Genomic DNA, 12,782 nt, shown 5'->3' on the forward strand with positions numbered 1-12,782 from the left:
AAGGTGTTTAAATAAAATATTATATAAAAAAAGGTGGGGCACCTTTAATCTACATACTGCCTAAATAGACTTGTGTAGCCCTTGGTTTATAAAGAAATTCAGGGTGACAGTGGGGAATTTCTCATCTCAGACAGGCTAACCTTTCCTACCAGACCTGGCCCTTTGTGGAGAGGGGAGTCAGGGGAAGCAAGGGAACAGTCCAGTAGTAAAAAATGCCATGCACCCCATTCTGCCCATGCTATTTGTCCCTGGGAACTAAGCTGGCAACTGTAGGGGCTGTAATGCATTCTCTAATACCTTAAATATGCTCCTTCCTCCAACAGCCCTTTCTAGCTTCGGGGTGAAGGTAGAAACAATGATCCTCATTTACAAACATGTGAGTTACTCAATTTAATTTCATATTCCCCACTGATTAACATGATAATTTTAGGCTTACAGCTTTTTTTTTTTTTTAGATTGTTCTTGTTTGAAGGCTCACCTGGCGGTGTTCAAGGCTTAGATATTCCTGATTCTATGCTCAGGGCTCACTCTAGGGGTAGATTCAAAGAATCATAGGGGTTTCTAGGGATTGAATCCAGGTCAGCTGTGTGCAAGCCAAGCATCATACCTACTATACTTGCTCTCTGGCCCCTTGATTGGTATTTTCCCTTCACTAGGGCAATCTGTTCATGAAAGAAACCATTTCTCTCATAAGATCTTGGTAATGTGCAAGAACACAGATTATTTTTCATCAGAAGTCTACACTTTCTTTAATTCAGGGACTCTTGTGTTTCCAGGAAAGAGCTTGTGGACCAGTCAGCATGGACTGTGAGGAAGGGGTCAGAGAATCTGCAAGATGTGCTTTTCCTGGGAGTTGTTTTTCCTGAATGCTCCCCAGAGAAGAACTGAGACTCATCAATGGGACTGGAGAAGGGGGGTGGTGAGCAGTCTCTCCAGGCACTTAGCACAGACATAGGGCTGGCTAACTGTCTTGCTCTGTTCTAACCCCCTGCATATTATTTTCTGGCCTTCCTGGCTAGATAGCAGAAACTAATCACTCAATTCCTCCCTGCTTATCAGGAAAATATTTTTACTCAGCTTAGGCAGTACACCAGCTCCTAACTCACCTTTGAAGTAAGTTAGTATTGATCCCACATTACTAGGTTATAAAACCAAACCCCAAAGACATTTGATTCTGGCCACGAGGAAGTGTCATTGTTCAGATTGAAACATTAATGCCTCTCACTACTGAATCATGTGTCACTACCTTGTGGGGTGTACAAAACCCAAAATGCAGAGGATGTCTTTTCACAGACTTTGCTAGTCTGGTGTTTAAGAAAGGACTCTTCCAAGGTGTGTGTGTGTGGGCGGGGGGGGGGGGGAGGGGGGAGGGAGTGATTCAGCAGTGCTTTGCATGTGTGAGGCCCTGAGTTCCATCTCCAGGACTTTAAACATAAAAGCCAAATAACGGAAGTCATCTTCAAGAAAGATGTATTGCATATTATTATCCATAAGGGTACTGAAGAAAGCAGTAATAAAAACTTAGAATCATTTGGTTTTGGTGGAGACGTGAGCATAGACTTGGAATGCCAGGAGAAAAGGAAAATGTTATGGAGGTGATATTTATGGACTTGAAAGGCTAAGACTGGTGCATATCAGAGTTCATTAGATGCTACAGTTTCCATCAGACCCAATGGTCTGTCCAGTCTTTAATAACACCATCCCTGCAGATGGTGCCTCTGAGAACAAATATTTTCAACTTGATCTAGAGCCTCTAGTTATCAAAGAGGAACCATTAGCCCAGAGGAATTTACCAGATGCCTTTCGCAGAAATTCTTGACATCACTAAGATGCAGGAAGAGGAGAGGAAGCCCAGGTAGGATATACAAACCAAAGTGGACAGAAACCAAGTTCTCAGCTGCACAAGCATATTCTTTATAAGGTTTCTAGCAGTTGAATGTATACCAGGTAGAGATTACAGGAAGGCCTCTGGTCTAAAGCAACATACATGCCGAAGTCAGACTGCCTGGATTTAAATCTGGATTTGTCGCTCAGGCTCTGTGACAAGTGACTCATAAGCTGTTGGGCAAGCGACAAACTCTCAGACAATCCATTTCCTAATTTGAATAACAGGTAAAATTTGCCAACGCATCATCATATGTTGGGACAAAGAAATGAGACACTATAAGATATAAGTTCCAGTTCTTTACTTTTCCCTCTCTAAAAGGCCCAGGATCATAGTTATCTTGATTAAAATGAAAATGAACTATTGCCCTCTTCTTCCAGGTAACTGATGGACACTTAGCAATACAAAGTTAGATTTAAGAAGTGGCCTGAGAAGCAAGAGTGAGCAAAATGAGGATCAGAGAAAGAGTACCAGAGGTAAAGCATTGCAAGCATACTATTACATATGGTGCCCTGAGCAATGCCAGGGTGGGGTCATTTTTGAGATCTGAGCCAAGGCATGTCCCAAGGCTTAACCAACTCCACCCCACCTACCTCCAAGTGGGCAGAATTTTGCAAGAGAATTTCAATCCTCAGCAGCATCAAGTGATGCTGTAGGACCTGGGGATCACATTATGTCCGTGGACCAAAGAATGAGTGTAGATACCAGGAAACCTGATAAGGTTATACCAAGGCATGATCAACAAGCATAAAAAAGACACCAAGTCTAATATTATAAAGAAAACATTCCAAAATTTCCTTATCCAGTATGTGGGAAGGTGCCCCTATTGGAAGGAAGCAGTTCAGGAGTCACTTTTCCATGATCACCATAAATGACCAGCAGTCCTTCCTCCTTTGGAGAGTTTGTGTAAGCCCGGAAGATCCTGAATTACAGAATTGTCCTGCAACCATTCTGACAAGTTTGTGTGCTACTTGGAAAACATGGTGTTGATGCCAGAGCCTTTGACTCTGCTTCAGGAATGGCCCTCTCTGTTTTTACCTGGGTCGCATAGGAGGTGGGCTTGAGGGTAAGTTCCAGCTCACCATTGCCTATTAGAAGGATGAAAATTAGCACCTTTCTAGCTTGGAGGCATTTTTAGTGCTTTTAATGGGCTTTTCAATCTCTAAGAAAAGGGTCTTGTGAGATAAGATTCCCAAATTAGCTTGTCCTAAGAATCTTTTCTTTTTGAGATGAATCTCTAAACCCCTAAAGTATCTCACCACCCTAACTCCTAAAGTTTCTGTCTTAAGATCCCTTTCTAATGGTGGGAGTTGGTGATGAATGGACCCCCTCAGTGGAATAGGCCGTAGATCCTGGGTCCATACCATGCAGAAGAGGAAGAAGTAAGGCTGTGAAAGAAGACAGGGCACAGGCCTGGTTCCTCTTGTTCTTCCTGCACAGTCAGGATCCAGTGTCTGGGGGAAGCTTAGACAATTTAGTTCTTACTCAAATTCAACTGCTGTCATTGATAGAATCTTACTTATTCAAAGCTATGTCTAGTCTGGAGAGGAGGAAGTATTTTTTGAGGTTATTTTTGTGTAGAATCAGAAATTAAGAGCACTGAGTAATTGTTTTCATGTGGTACCTTTCTTTTTCTCTCCCCCAAAATGGTTTCCTAATAACCTTGCTCATTTCTCTCAAAATAGTGATGGAAATAGTTTGCAAAATGTTAGCTCTCTTGTCAAGCGAATCTGAGTTCATGGGTGGCATAAAGGAGTGGTTTAGCTGAATACCCAAATCACAGAACACTCAAATTTCAGGAACACTGAAAACCAGAGATCCAAACTTTAACAACAAAACTTTTAACATGTGCTGTCAAGGTGGCAGGCTGTGGACGGATAGGTTGATGGTGGGGGTTGGGAAAGAAACTGGGAATCCCAGTAGAGGGAAGACACACTGATGATATGATTGGTATTTGGACATTGTATGTCTAAAACCCAACTATGAGTAATTTTGTAAATCATAATGTTTTAGTAATTGTTTTAAATGTTAGCTCTCTGCTAAATAAAACATTAGCTAGGGACCAGAGCTGTAGTAGAGTGGGTAGGCATTGTCAGGCACATGTCTGACCTAGGTTCAATCCCTGGCATCCCATATGTCCCCCTGAACACAGCCAGTAGTAGTAATTCCTGAGTGCAGAGCCAGAAGTAAACCCTGAGCACCACCAGGTATGGCCCAAAAACAAACAAAAAAAATGATTCCCTTAGAAACTAGACATACCCTTTATGTTTGTCTAGGTCCTTTAGTGTCTAATCTGATCCTTGGTGAACATCCAGGCAATCCCCAAGTCAATTTTGTGACCACAGGCCTGGCAAGTGTTCCTGGAAAACAAATGGGTTGCTCTCTTGAACTATTTTATAGTGGGGTAGTTTCCCAAATATAAATAGCTCCACTCATATGTTACTACACCCTGGAAGAATGTGTTTTCATGATCATTTTCCTAGTGTCTCCACCACCACCCATTAACCCTGCGCTGTCCATGTTGATATATCCCTGTAGGCTCTGATGGATCCCACTAAAACACGGCAGAGGGCTCGCTGCCTAACCATTCCTCTGCCTGATAAGAGAGTTCAAGCTTGCTATTTCTAACAGAGTCCATCCATCCACATCTACTATACATCAAGGAACCTTTACTTGGAAAAGGGTGTGGGTTGGAGAAGTGACCAATTTTGCTGGGGAAGAATCCAGAACTAATACCAGACCCAGAACTTTGGGGTTTCTTTCTAGGAAACAGAATCCAATGATCTAAGATCTGCATTGCAAGTTACATTTAACTACGGAGGAAAGGGAACCTTTAGCTTAAAGCATACTTGGGGATCATTAAACTTTATTCAGGATAATGTATGAGACTGTATTTTCTTCACTCCGCATCATAACACAGTTTTCTCAATGACCGTATCTGTTTTACAAACATTCATATGAGCAATCTTCTGCTGGCATAAGGATTAAGCCACATTGATTTTTCAATTAAACAAATCACTGTGTTAATTAAAATGATGTGAAATCATGATATTTGCAAAGTTGGAGCTGTGGCTTTCTCTGCCCCCTACCTTGGAGGGAGAAAAAGAGACTTGAAAGTTCCCGCTATGTGCCAAGTGTGTCTAGAGTGTCTGCTGTCCCAGCTGACAGCAATGCTGGCGCGCGCATACACATACATGCACACACACACACACACACACACACACACACACACCACTCACACTTACATACAACACTTAGATTCCTTCCGACTTTATTTTTTCCTGATAAAGAAATGGAGCTGCTTGCCAGCAAACTTCTTTTCAGAGAGGCAATATGGTGACTTAGCATCTTAAATCATTTGTTGGGTTCTATTGTTCTATGGGAGAGAAGGAAGGGTGTGCTTACAGGATGACTTGATGTAGGGGAGAGAATGAGAGGGAAATAATAGTTGCAATGTTTATGGCTAATAGCTCTGCTGCAGTTCTCAAGGGGGTTTCTTTGAGAGCCTTTAGTTGCACACTAAGGTCTGTTGTTTGAGGCTTTTACTTCAAAGGAAGAATACAAGGCAGCAAGGGATGTGCCTTTGGCTTGTCCAGGAAGTTCAGATATTGCAGGGCAGTAGATTGTTTTAATGACCGAAGCTTTCTCCCTTGAAAGGATGGACACCAAAGCTACATGGCTGAGATCTGATGTTTCCTGGATTATTCAAATAACGATGGGAACCTTCTAGAATACTCTCTCTCATTTAGTTTTTGTTGTTGCTGCTGCCACAGTGTCAGGCATCAAACTTAGGGCTTCATATATGTAAGCCAAGAGCTCTGCCACTGAGGACTTCTCCTCTTCATGTTCCATGACTAAAAACCCATCCATGTGCTAAATGTAATCATCACTCATTTGAGTTGTGTTCTGGGCTGTAGTCTCTTTCCCTGGACTGGTCCTGTTCTCTGCTCACAGATGCCAGACTCCTGTCAGGGGCCCTGCCTGGCTTAATTAGGTTACCTGATTTTCTCTCTTCCTCCCTAGTAGCTAATTTTGTTTGAGGTTTCACAGTGATTCTAAATTTATATAGGTAAACAAACAGGGACACACTTTTCTTCAAGTCATTTTTTAGAAGTAACATGAGGAAGACTTTAGCCTTCATATGATTAGACTGATGGAAGTTGCTATCATAGGGAGGTGTTGGTAACATTCATGGGTGTATTAACAAAAAGAAAAAAGAAAAGATAGCAAAAGGGGGAGGATTTGCTTTCATTTCCAGTCAGGCCTGCCTGTTTCAGATTTGTTAAGCTGTGTGGTTCAGTGTGTCTATGAAAGGATCATCAACTTCTGTTATTTCCCAAAAAAGAGACACGGCCTTCACTGTTAAAGTTTTGGGAGGTTCTAGAAAATTTTATACAATGGAGTCTGGGCCATTCTAGATCAATCCCGTACCGTGGCCTCTTTAAAACTCACAGGGAGCACATCATATTTTCTTTCTTTTGAAGAGGGAGAATGAGATCAATGAAGCCACCACTCATGTCCAGGAAGCTTCAGGTTAGGTTAAAGGAGCTTAAAACCAATATGGTGCCTGAGGTGGGTTCCTTGGCATTTGCGGAGGGAGATAACTCACACTACCCTGGAACTTCCAGATATAACATCTGTGCTGACTGTGACTACACCTCAGAAATGAAAAGACAAACCCTCACTTGGAGGGGGTGTGGACTGTGACCTTCTCAATGTCAGGAAAGCCAGAGGAGGAATCCCCACCAGGGTCATAGGACCCCCACTAGGGCCATAGGCTGACATCCTTCTAAATAACAGATTAGATTATTTCTTCCCAGAGTGTGGCTCCCATATCTTTCCCAGGAATCTACTTCTTTTCATCCAAAGTACTGAGTTCTAAAGGACACAGAGAGCCGGCACAGGAGTTATGGCTTTGGCTTTGCAAATGGCCAAAGCTATTTTGACACACACTCCTCCCAGCACTATACATCCTTTCTAAGCACTGCTGCAAATGATCCCTGGCCATAGAGCCTGTAATAAGACCTCAGCTCTGGTAGGGTGTAAATTCCAAATCAAACTAAATCAATAAATTTCTTCTCCAAATGTTACATGTTTGAGTCTTTCACTATACTTTTTTATTTATTAAAAATTTATTATAATATGGAAAGCATTAGTGTCAAAATGTCATATTGTTGTACAAAGTTATGGCAGCCACTACCACTGATGTGTCCTCGGCACTCCATCACTGTGCCTGTATCATTTAGAGTTGGGCCATATCTCCTCTCTTCCCTCCCCCAGGATTTGGTGTTCAGTGTTGAAATCCAAAGGTTTGTTGGTTTTGGATATTGTTTTCTCCATTATTTTGTATCCGCAGAGGAGTGCAGTTACTCTGAATTTGCTAATACTTTACCCATTCATCTGTCATTGGACATCCGGCTGTTCCCATCTCCTGGGCTGTTGTAATTGTGCTGCAATGAACACAGTACATATCTGAACTTGATTCAGGTGGATTCCATTGACTGTAAACACTATTGTTTATTGACTTTTCGTACCTCTTTTGTTGTTGTTGTTTTGGTTTTTGGTTTTTGGGCCACACTTAGGAACTCTCAGTGGTTACTCTTGGCTATGCACTCAAAAATCGTTCCTGGCTTGGGGGACCATATGGGGCATGGGGATCAAACTGTGGTCCGTCCTAGGTTAGTGCAGGCAAGGCAAATGCCCTACCGCTTGTGCCATTGCTCTGGCCCCGACTTTTCATATCTCATACTGCAAAGGCAAACCACCTAAAATATATGTTATTTATTTCCTGCAGTAATTTTATTATCATTCCACTGATTTTACAGGTGACAAAACAAAGACTTGGATAGTCCAGGACTACTTGCAAGACTTATAAAATTTGTCCATGGGGTGGTGCCTGGAAGCCCCAACACCTAATCTTTCTCTCTCTAGACCCTAGATTCTGACACCTGAAAGGAAATAAACTAAATAAAATTAATATTAGGAACACTTACTTCTAAATGGGAAAATGCCCATAAACAGGGGAAGATGAGCTACAGAAATCTATATCGGTTAGGATTCAAGGCTGGTAAAAACAGAGAGGTACAATAGCTTTTCTTTAAAAATATATCAGCATAATACCCACAGATATCAAACACACATTTTCATGAAGTTCTGAACAGAGAACTCAAATATAGTTGTAGTATAGAAAAAGAAACATTCAGAAGAATATACACCAAATTATAAAGTCCACTTTCTAGGGATGAAATTAAGCTATTGTTGTTGTTCTTTTTTAATTATTTTTTAATTCTTTATGCTTTTCTGTATTGCTAAGATTTGTTTTTCTTGGGCATGCATTATTTCTATCACAGAAAGGGCAGATGTATGATCTAAAATGAACAATCTGAATTTTTCCAATTAAAAATAGAATTCAGGCCAGAGTGATAGCACAGCGGTAGGGCATTTGTCCTGCATGCAACCAACCCAGGATGAATCTAGTTCTGATTCCCTGCATTCCAAATGATCCCCCGAGCCTGCCAGAGGTGATTTCTGAGCGCAGAGCTAGGAGTAACCCCTGAGTACTGCTGAGTTGGCCCAAAAAACAAAATAAATAAATACATTGAAAAAAAATGGAATACACTGCTTCTGTGTTTCCTGATAACTAAGCTCCTCATATGTGTTTCCTGTGTCACGCATAATGCAGAAATGATGGCTAAACCTCCAGAAGAAAAAATGCTCATAACATGTCTGTAATGCAATCATTGTAAACTATGGTATCTGAAAGGAGTCTTTCCCTCACTGTTTAGAATAACTCAAAACTAGGAGATGCAGGGGTGGGGAAGCTAAAGAGCAATATGGAGATTTCTGGTGCAGTTCTGGGAGAGCAAGGCAAAGAGACTGTGGTGCCAATGTGTCAACCTATGCCTTGTAAGCACAGAGCAGTTGCTGAAGCAGCTACGCCCTCATAACGGGAGGTAGCCAAGCCAAGCATATGGCAACCCAGAGCTTATCTGTGCACTCTCTTGCACGCTCATTGGCAGTTGCCCCTTGATCCTCATTGCAAATCACTACAGCTGCACAAGCTACACAAACTGTTTCCAGCAGGGACTGTTCCAGAGGAGGGATTTTCCTTAAGCTTGTCACCTGCTACCTCTTGCCGCCCCGGGCATGGGGGGGAGGGGTTGTGTATGTAAATATTTTAGGGGATTATTATGTTACTGACCCTACCCTGATTGGTGATTGTGCCCTACCCTAGGTGTGACCTGGCATTCTGTCCCCACCGTAGGGTGGTACCTGATTCTGCTTCCAACATTGGGTGGTATCTGATCCCACCATTGGGTGGTACCTGATTCTGGGGGATAAAAACAAGGGTCTGTGGAAGGCCGGGGCTTTTTTGCTGGATCTGAGGCTGAGTCTTTGGACTTCAGTCTTGTCCACCGAATAAAGCTGATATTTCCACAAGCCTGACTGTGAGCTGTTTACCCTCCGTTTCACCTCAGAACCGTCAGCTAGACAGGGTGGCAGACACGTGCTCCAAGCTGGAGGGGAAAGACCTCATCCTCCATCCCTCCATCAGTCAATCTCTTCAGGGGCTGACTTGCAACAGGGGGGTTAGTGCTAGAATTCTCACTGCTTCTCCTGCAGTTCCTCCAGGCTAGGATATCAGGCTTATCATTTACTGAGTACACTGGAATTGGAAATGCTCCCTCCTCCCTCCACACAGGCACCCCAAATCTTTCCAGAGCCAGGAAAAGGCATTTCCTGCAGTGTTAGAATTCAGTCTTCTCTGAATATGATCAAGATTCTAGAAGCATCTTACTGGCTTCTGAAAAAAGAAATGACCCTCTTCTAAAATGTCAAGTGTGCAAGAAATTAGCCAGGTTTGGTCTTGGTAGGATGGGAGTTGTTATGTTATGTTGGGGTGCACAGTTACTAGATATCCCAGGATTTCTCAGTGCCCTCAGCACACCCTCGCCAGTGTGACCGTGTCTTTAATAGGGCCAAGTGGGGGAGCAACAAAGATTTAGATATCAACTTGGATCTTCTTTCTGCTGCCTGTCCAATCTACAAGCAGACTTTTCATAAGCCACTGCTTCTTCTTGGTGTGCAAAGGTGAGTGCCATTTTTAGTTGCTCTTCTTGGTTCTAGAAGTCACAGGGAGAAAGTTCATCAGATACCCCTTCGCTAAGTCAGGGTTAGAAGTGGGCATCAGTCTTTGTACCCTGCTCTGCATAAACTGGAGCTTGGGTTCATCTCTAGCAGGTGCCTGGCTAGCCTGGTGCTCTGTGACTGTCAGGATTTATGATGTGTATTGCGGGATAGAGGGGTGCATCCAAAGTAGAGCATAGTAATAAAGAACCCCTGCTTTTAAAATAAAACCTTCTGAGTTTGTATCCTAACACATAAACTTACGGCGGCGCCTAGTGTAGGAAAACTTCTGGCTTCTTTTGAACATCTTTCCTTGTATGAAAGATGGAGCTTTCTTGTGTAGAACTTTTCTTTTGTGCTATAAGAAAAAAAAAAAAAGATAGAGCTTTCTCAGTTACACTGCAGAACTCTCAGGTGGATTAAATTTAGGGTGGGAAGTCCCCTTCTCCCCTTTCATGCAGGGCAGCTGACAATATTACACTTTTCTTTTAAATAAATCCCTTAATTGAATCACTATGAGATGCAGTTATAAATTGTCATCTAAGGAGGAATATTGACACAAAGATAGTATTTAAAGCTAGAAGACTGGATAGGATGATAGAAGGAATAAACATTGCTAGGCTGGAAAACCAGCCCCCAAGTCCTAGGTCCCTGTGATGTTGACAGATCAGAAATCTGGGAAGACCTATGGAGAGAGGTGGAAGCTATGTCGGTACTTGCTGGAATTCCTACCAAGAAGATTGTTCATGATTGAGTTTCAGTCATACAATGTCCAACGCCCATATTTTCATCAGTGCAAATTTCCTACTACCAATGTCCCCAGTTTCTCTCCTGCCTGCCTGCCTCTCTCTGTCTCTCTCTGTCTCTCTCTCTGTCTCTCTCTCTTTGTCTCTCTGTCTCTGCCTCTGTCTCTGTCTCTCTCTCTCTCTCTCCCCTTTTAGCTAACAATAATATTAACACACTGCTAATGCTCCTGTTTTTAAAACTAATCTCTGATAGCCTCTCTTCCTTCCCCTACCAACAATTGTTTTTCTTTCTTACCTGGGGTTGCCCTTTTTGAACAAAAATCTTTCCCAAAAGGGCCTAACAGTCTAATACTGCCTCCCTCATGTTAGCTTCTAAATCCATGTCCACTAAGAGTGACCTCTCTTTGTCACTTTCATTTTGTTTGCTTTTGTTTGTGGGCCACATCCAGGAGTGCTTAGGGCTTACTTGACTCTGTGTTAAGGGACAGTGCCTGGCAGAACTCAGGGAGACCTTATGGGGTGCCAGGGATTCAACCAGGTCATTCTTGTGTGAGACAAACACCTCTGTTGTACTGTCTCACCAGCCTTTTCTTGTCAAGGTCCCCAGTGGTTCCCTGTGACAGGGTGACAGAGTTGCCAAGGGCAGCAGCAGGCAGCAGCATTCAGAAAGGATTCCCAGTTCTCTTTTCCTGATTGGGATTCCAGGATGCACTGGCTTGGCTTCCATCTCTCTCCACAGGTTTTCCCAGGTTCCTGATCTGTCAACATTACAGGGACCTAGGACTTGGGGGCTGGCCATCTGATCCTAATAATGCTTATTCCTTCCATTATCCTTTCTATATAAAGTCTATGGCTTTAAATACCATCTTTGTGTCAATGACTCCTTCTTATCTGGCAATACTTATTAAAAACCCTAAACTGAATCCCAAATTTCAGGTTCATAGCCGACAGCCCACAGGACTCTTGAATAGCTGTTGGGTATTACAAACCTTGTAGGGCTCACCAAGAAATGGAACAGCATGTCAGCTGTGTCTGAATGCACAGGTGTAGCATCAGGCCAGGGTTTCTAGGGATACAAGAAAATCTTAAGGTCTCCAGAGTAAGTTGGCATATTGGGTGAGGGGCAGAAAAACTGGAATTTAGGGTCTGGTTCCTATCTGAGCACTGAGAATTGAGTCATTGTTGGTGGCCACTTGTTTTGAGCTGGCGATTCAGTTAGTTGGGCATGAACCCCAATATCTCAGTAAAAATACTATCTAGCAAGAAGAATTCTCTCTTATTTAGGAGAGATTTTGCCTTCCATAGACTAGGGAAGGCTACACCCACTCATCTTCTGGCACAAAAGTTTCTCTCCTCTTCCATCCACCAGCTTTGGCCTCTCACTGCACCTTCTGCATATTTTGTCTCAAGCCAAAATCCCTAGGTCACCATCTCTGAATACTTGTGCTCTTTGTCATCCCTAGTTGTGTATTACTTCCAGGACCTTTACCCCAATCTGTCCTGCAGCCCAAGTTCAGGGACACCAACCAGAAATCCAAAACAGATATCCCTGTCTCCCTGATCCGAGCTCTCTGATGCTCTCATTTTCTCATACAACATTTTTTTTATCCCATCCAACTTTTTGCTTTTGTAGACCACATACTTTTTTCTTTTTTATTCTTCTTGTCTTTTTGCTACCTCAATCAGAGAATGAATGTCCAGTGGTCCTCAAACTATGGCCCCGGGCCACATATTGTATTTGTATCTGTTTTGTTCCTTCATTGCAAAATAAGATCTATGCAGTGTGCATAAGAATTCGTTCATAAGTTTTGTTTTTACTATAGTCAGACCCTCCAATGGTCTGAGGGACAGTGAACTGGCCCCTGTTTAAAAAGTTTGAGGACCCCTGGTAGAGTGTGCCTGGCAGGGAGTATCCATGCCATCAAAGTTTACCAGACAAAGTACACTTGTAGCAGTGAAGAAACTAAGGCTGAGAGAAAGGAATAGGCTATGATGACCTGGTAGCAATACTAACGCCCCTATGT

The 12,782-nt window shown here is 42.7% G+C and overlaps 1 protein-coding gene across 4 annotated transcripts in view; it reads left to right on the top strand.

Moving 5' to 3' along the window:
- NCALD (neurocalcin delta) overlaps window positions 1–12,782 on the top strand; it is a 302,037-nt gene that overhangs the window by 257,194 nt on the left and 32,061 nt on the right. Inside the window, exon 1 of one of the 4 annotated variants that reach the window (XM_049773938.1) lies at window positions 55–58. The exons of the other annotated variants lie outside the window; for them this stretch is intronic. The gene's annotated coding sequence lies outside the window, so the exon portion shown is untranslated. Of the gene's footprint in view, window positions 1–54; window positions 59–12,782 lie in introns of those variants that run through there. 4 annotated transcript variants of the gene reach the window in all.

Source organism: Suncus etruscus, chromosome 5 (genome assembly GCF_024139225.1).
Source record: "Suncus etruscus isolate mSunEtr1 chromosome 5, mSunEtr1.pri.cur, whole genome shotgun sequence".
Classification (NCBI taxonomy): domain Eukaryota; kingdom Metazoa; phylum Chordata; class Mammalia; order Eulipotyphla; family Soricidae; genus Suncus; species Suncus etruscus.